This window comes from Sinocyclocheilus grahami, unplaced genomic scaffold, assembly GCF_001515645.1.
Source record: "Sinocyclocheilus grahami isolate Dianchi unplaced genomic scaffold, SAMN03320097.WGS_v1.1 scaffold1071.1, whole genome shotgun sequence".
NCBI lineage: Eukaryota > Metazoa > Chordata > Actinopteri > Cypriniformes > Cyprinidae > Sinocyclocheilus > Sinocyclocheilus grahami.
Window position 1 is genome coordinate 324574 of NW_015506250.1, and position 7499 is coordinate 332072.

Consider the following 7499-nt stretch of genomic DNA (forward strand, 5'->3'; position numbering starts at 1 on the left):
TCCTGGGAAAACTAGGTTGCTGTTGGAAGAGGTGTTAGTAAGGCCAGCAGTGGGTGCTCACCCTGTGGTCTGCGTGGGTCCAAACGTCCCAGTATAGTGAAGGGGACACTATACTGTCAAAAAGTACCGTCTTTCGGATGAGATGTTAAACCGAGGTCCTGACTCTCTGTGGTCATTAAAAATCCCATGGCACTTCTCATAAAGAGTAGGGGTGTAACCCCGGTGTCCTTGCCAAAATTGCCCCCCTGGCCCTTGTCAATCATGGCCTTCTAATAATCCCCAACCACTTGATTGGCTCTATGACTCTCTCTCCTCTCCACCTGTAGCTGGTGTGTGGTGAACGCACTGGTGCCATTGTCCTGTGGCTGATGTCGCATCATCCAAGAGGATGCTGCACACTGGTGGTCGTTGAAGAGAGTCCCCCCTCCACATGATTGTAAAGTACTTTGGGTGTACAAAAATACACAATAAAGTGCTATATAAATGCATCATTCAAACTTTCGCTGCTCACGAGAAACTTTAGTTTGCTCACGAGAAACTTTTTTGTGCTCACGAGAAACTTTTGCGTGTTCATGAGAAGCTATCGCGTGCTCTCAAGAAATTTTTCCGTGCTCTTGAGAAACTTTTCCTGTGCGCACACGTTACAATGTCCGATTTATGTAAACTATAACCTACTTCCTTTGTCTATCACTGCAGTTTTACTGAGAAGATAATGAGAGTATGGATGCACAGGACTTAATAAAGACCTGTTTGCTCAAATACGTGCTTTTATACCTATATCACGACCTTATGTCCGCTTTAAAGCATCCTGAGATGGCCGAGACATTCAAGGGTCCAGTATACTTATATCACAACCTTACGCTTTAACGCATCCTCTGTGACAGCAGAGAAAGCTCGCTGTGAAATGGGCTGAATGGTGCAATATGACTGTGTGCATTGAACTTTAATTTTGGATTTTGTGTTGGTATTTTTTTTGGAATATGAGGCTGAATCCAGCTCCTTATTCATTTGTCATTTACTGAAAAGCCTTTATGTAACGAGATGCTTTGTCCATATAGCACTGCTTGCAATAAGCACTGTTAGAACTGAATAAAGGAACTCAGCATTTCTCCAAAGATGCATTAAATCCGACAAAGTGATTTAATAAAGGATGTTTTGATCTTGTAAAGTAAGAATATTTTAACACATTTTCCATACCAATATATACCTCAAAATGTGTTTTAAATGTCAGAATCAGAATCAGAAAGAGCTTTATTGCCAAGTGTATTTACACACACAAATAAGTAGGGCTGCCCCCTAATAGTCGACTAACTGTTAGTCGACCAAAATTTTATTAGCCGCTTAGCCACAGAGAAAAAAAAATCCACAAGCAAAGTCACGCAGTCCGTGATGGACAGACTGTTAGCGGCTGGTCTATGTGGTAATACAGTACATCGGGCAGGACATCCAAACGCTTGCCTGTCATTCATCAACCTCAAATATGGCTTATCATCTGAAATATGCAAGTATTAAAAACTTTACATGGCTGCTCAATCTAATGTAAACCTATAGAATTGTGCACTACTGAAGTGTATGTGTGGAGTGTGGAAACTGAACAGTAGCGCTCACTGCAGACAAATGGATGTGCTGGTGCGCTCACTTGCTCTTGAAATACTCCATAATTTTTGCTCATACAGATAAGAGTAATATATCGTTCAAACATGTAAAGACTCTACGTTTAATTGTGTGCACTCACAATAACAACAAAACATTGCGCTTTTGTAAAATAATGAAAGCAAACAGGAATGTGCTTTCTGCCGCCTCAGTCTCTGTGAACTTGAGTGCAAAACTCTGTGTATACTTGCCTTACAGATATGAAAAACATCTACAGAGAGCGAAATGTCTACTTTCAAATGAACCAGTTCAAATGGAAAACAAATATTCTCGGATTATGTAATCTGTATGAAACATACATACAGGGGCATCCCCTATACTGCGAAGATGACGAGTCAGTAATGCCGACTTCATCTCTTAAAGCTGAAAACAAAGAAAACACCAGTTAGGGCTGTGCAAATAATTGAATGAGATTTTCATGCGCATCTCGTCAGTAAAGCCGGTTCTGTGATTAGTTGTAAATATTCAGCACGTGCTTTCAAATGGAGCAGCATTTACTACACAGAGCCGCAGTTCACTGACAAGCTATGCAATATCGCGTTCAAAATCACAGGCGATTCATTGCCGATTATGAACGTGATTTGGCGTAGCTTGTCAGTGATCTACGGCTCTGTATAGTAAATGCCGCTCCATCTGAAAGCACGGGCTGGAGATTTACTACTAATCACAGAACCGGCTTTACTGATGAGATGTGCTTGAAAATCACATTCGATTATTTGCACAGCCCTAACACCAGTGTATCAATACATTATTCAAATGTTAATGTAGCCTCCTTACTGTTTTTCCCTGACACATTTATAATAATTTCTTCTGCCGGTGTGCTGTGGCAAGCTTTATGCGTGTAATTGAGCGATTATTAGGCTATGTAGGCAATTAAAGGCTCATTATAATGATTTAAATGGTTTATTAATAAAAGTGCGATTAGTCGACTAATGCTTAAAATTAACGACTATTAGTTGACCAGCAAAATCTTTAGTTGAGGGCAGCCCTACAAATAACAAAGTTGCCTTGGTGACAGGAGCTTCCAGTGGAGAAAGTACAGACAAAGTGCAGACATAAACCTACATACAATTTATGGTAATAGAATAAAATATAACACTAATAATAATTAGAACAGATAATAAATGTAAAAATAATAGCTATATGGTAATAAAAAATATAGAGAAAACAGACAGAATTATGAATGTGCAAATGTTTTGAGAAGTTATGTACAAAATATAGAGAATTTAGAAAAAAAAATTATGAATGCACTATTTTACAGTAAACATTTTTGGAGAAGTTATGTACAGATGTACAGTCCTGAGATGTTATGTATTGTTCAGGTGGAATATAGCCTGAGGAAAAAAGCTGTTCTTATGCTGCTCAGTGATGATATATCTGTTATGGAATGCAAGAACTGAAACAATATCTTTGTACTGAAGGCCAAGTTTAAAATAGATTTCACTTCATTCATATGCATCCATACTCTTGTTTTCTTCGTTGTAAGACGGCAGAAGTGATGCAACTGGTAACTGTAATGCGTGAGCTTTCAAAAAGTTTCTTGTGCTCATGTGAAACACTGCTTGTGAGCACGTGAAAGTCTGTATATTTTTTTATTTTTGCAAATGTCCCTTTAGGGGCTCTGTATTAACACACTGGTTTGTAGTGCAAACAGTTTTACTTTGCACTTTGTTATTCTTCTCATTATTTCCCTACAGCAGCTAATGAATCAGAAGACTCGGACATTCAAAGAAAAGGGTGGGAAAACGTCTCAGGTTACATATGTAACCCTGGTTCCTCGAGGGAACGAGACGCTGCGTCGGAAAACGCTAGGGGAACGCCTTCTGTGATCACGCTCTGAATAACATGTGAAATCAGTCCAATAGCTGAGCGGGACGTCACAGGCGGGTGACGACATGACCAGGAAGCTATAAAAGCATGTGCGGCAGAGCCAGCGTCAGCTTCAGGAATGAGGCAAGTGCTGGCAGGGATGCCGGAAGTATGGCACCGAGACGCAGCGTCTCATTCCCTCGAGGAAACAGGGTTACATACGTAACCTGAGACGTTCCTCTTCAGGAACTCGATCCACCATCCCGAAGGCCAACTTCTGGAGGAGTGAATCTTGACCCCCAAAAGAGAGAGGAGATCAGAGGACTTGAGGCTATGGAATGTTGCTGGATGATCAGGATGCTGATCCACCACTTAGCATAAGCTTCTCTGGCCGGAGGCCTCGGCCTCAGCGCACCGCAGAGGAAACGTGTAAGAAGAGGGTGTCTTCACTCAAGAACTGTACCAAACGGGCAGTTAGCTGGGTCGGGTTGGCGGTCTCCGCAGAAATACAGTTTCCTCATAGAGAGAGCTCTAGATGGAGGATAGTCTCAACAACCTCGGTTGAGAGACCGGAAGTTATGACTTGTGCCTCCTCAGAGGCCACGAAGCCTCGGCCACGTCTGTACTATGGCATCCAGTGGAGCTGGATGAGTCAGAGAGAACCAGAGGGAACAGTGCGATATCATATGAGTCACAACAGGTCCACCTGAGCCTGGCCAAACACTCTCCATATCTGCTTCACCACCTCGGGGTGAAGCATCCATTCCCCGGGCCTCAGCCCCTGCCTCCCATATATGAAATAACATGACCTCGAATTACCACTTTGAATGTTTCCCATAATAAAGAGGGTGAAACGGATTCTGACTTATTAGTCTCAATAAATACATCAATATTATTAGTGATATCATCTGATAATAATAGATACTGCTTTTAAGTAAAATGTTAAAATAGCATAGATTTCAGGAGGAATTCCCTGAACAGAAACGTCTCAGGTTACGTATGTAACCATGGTTCCTCTACGGAACGAGACACTGCGTCGGAAAACACTTCGGGAACGCCTTCTGTGACCACACTCTGAATCACATGTGAAATCAGTCCAATAGCTGAGCGGAACGTCACGGGCGGGTGACGACATGACCAGGAAGCTATAAAAGCATGTGCGGCAGAGCCAGCGTCAGCTTCAGGAATGAGGCAAGTGCTGGCAGGGATGCCGGAAGTATGGCACCGAGACGCAGCGTCTCATTCCCTCGAGGAAACAGGGTTACATACGTAACCTGAGACGTTCCTCTTCAGGAACTCGATCCACCATCCCGAAGGCCAACTTCTGGAGGAGTGAATCTTGACCCCCAAAAGAGAGAGGAGATCAGAGGACTTGAGGCTATGGAATGTTGCTGGATGATCAGGATGCTGATCCACCACTTAGCATAAGCTTCTCTGGCCGGAGGCCTCGGCCTCAGCGCACCGCAGAGGAAACGTGTAAGAAGAGGGTGTCTTCACTCAAGAACTGTACCAAACGGGCAGTTAGCTGGGTCGGGTTGGCGGTCTCCGCAGAAATACAGTTTCCTCATAGAGAGAGCTCTAGATGGAGGATAGTCTCAACAACCTCGGTTGAGAGACCGGAAGTTATGACTTGTGCCTCCTCAGAGGCCACGAAGCCTCGGCCACGTCTGTACTATGGCATCCAGTGGAGCTGGATGAGTCAGAGAGAACCAGAGGGAACAGTGCGATATCATATGAGTCACAACAGGTCCACCTGAGCCTGGCCAAACACTCTCCATATCTGCTTCACCACCTCGGGGTGAAGCATCCATTCCCCGGGCCTCAGCCCCTGCCTTGACAGGTTGTCTGCTCCCATATTGAGATGCCCAGGAATGTGAACTGTTCTCAGCGAGAGGAGTTTGCCCTGGGATCACACAAGTATCTGGTGCGCCAGCTTGTACAAGGAGCGTGAACGCAGAACTCCCTGGTGGTTCATGTAAGAGACCACCGCTGTGTTGTCGGTGCGCACCAACACATGGTGACCTCTTAGGTCTGGGAGAAAGTGTTTCAGAACTCAAAACATGGCCAGCATCTCCAGACAATTGATATGCCCCGTCAGATGGCGACCACTCCACAGACCGGGGGCAGGGTGGCCACTCATGACCGCACCAGGTTGGAATAATAAGAGAAAAAAACATAATTGATATCAGAGGGATTTTTAGTTAAAGAGCCAGAAGAATCATAGATCTGAGTAATTAGACGAGAGGCAGCTAGTCCCTTACGCTGGGATGCCAGTAATCGACCAGCTTTGTCTCCATACTCATAATAAGTAGCCTTAGTTCTTCGAAGCATAAATTCAGCATTCTTTGTACTAAGCAAATCAAATTCCGTTCTTAACTCCAACTTCTTTGCGTACAGCTCAGGAGTAGGATTATTAAGAAGCTGCCTGTCAATCTCAACAATGGAATTAACCAGGTCTTGTAATTTTAGTTTTCTTTGCTTGTACTTATAACCCATATATGAAATAACATGACCTCGAATTACCACTTTGAATGTTTCCCATAATAAAGAGGGTGAAACGGATTCTGACTTATTAGTCTCAATAAATACATCAATATTATTAGTGATATCATCTGATAATAATAGATACTGCTTTTAAGTAAAATGTTAAAATAGCATAGATTTCAGGAGGAATTCCCTGAACAGAAACGTCTCAGGTTACGTATGTAACCATGGTTCCTCTACGGAACGAGACACTGCGTCGGAAAACACTTCGGGAACGCCTTCTGTGACCACACTCTGAATCACATGTGAAATCAGTCCAATAGCTGAGCGGAACGTCACGGGCGGGTGACGACATGACCAGGAAGCTATAAAAGCATGTGCGGCAGAGCCAGCGTCAGCTTCAGGAATGAGGCAAGTGCTGGCAGGGATGCCGGAAGTATGGCACCGAGACGCAGCGTCTCATTCCCTCGAGGAAACAGGGTTACATACGTAACCTGAGACGTTCCTCTTCAGGAACTCGATCCACCATCCCGAAGGCCAACTTCTGGAGGAGTGAATCTTGACCCCCAAAAGAGAGAGGAGATCAGAGGACTTGAGGCTATGGAATGTTGCTGGATGATCAGGATGCTGATCCACCACTTAGCATAAGCTTCTCTGGCCGGAGGCCTCGGCCTCAGCGCACCGCAGAGGAAACGTGTAAGAAGAGGGTGTCTTCACTCAAGAACTGTACCAAACGGGCAGTTAGCTGGGTCGGGTTGGCGGTCTCCGCAGAAATACAGTTTCCTCATAGAGGGAGCTCTAGATGGAGGATAGTCTCAACAACCTCGGTTGAGAGACCGGAAGTTATGACTTGTGCCTCCTCAGAGGCCACGAAGCCTCGGCCACGTCTGTACTATGGCATCCAGTGGAGCTGGATGAGTCAGAGAGAACCAGAGGGAACAGTGCGATATCATATGAGTCACAACAGGTCCACCTGAGCCTGGCCAAACACTCTCCATATCTGCTTCACCACCTCGGGGTGAAGCATCCATTCCCCGGGCCTCAGCCCCTGCCTTGACAGGTTGTCTGCTCCCATATTGAGATGCCCAGGAATGTGAACTGTTCTCAGCGAGAGGAGTTTGCCCTGGGATCACACAAGTATCTGGTGCGCCAGCTTGTACAAGGAGCGTGAACGCAGAACTCCCTGGTGGTTCATGTAAGAGACCACCGCTGTGTTGTCGGTGCGCACCAACACATGGTGACCTCTTAGGTCTGGGAGAAAGTGTTTCAGAACTCAAAACATGGCCAGCATCTCCAGACAATTGATATGCCCCGTCAGATGGCGACCACTCCACAGACCGGGGGCAGGGTGGCCACTCATGACCGCACCCCTACCGGTGAAGGATGCATCCGTCGCTAGCGTACTCAGCGACAAGGAGCTCCCAGCACCGGGCCCTGAGACAAGAACCAAGGTTTCCTCCACATGTCTAAGGCACGTAGGCACCTCCGCGTGACCTTGAGCATGCGAAGCGGGTTTCCCCTTGGGGAGAACCCCTTGTTCTTGTGCCACCACT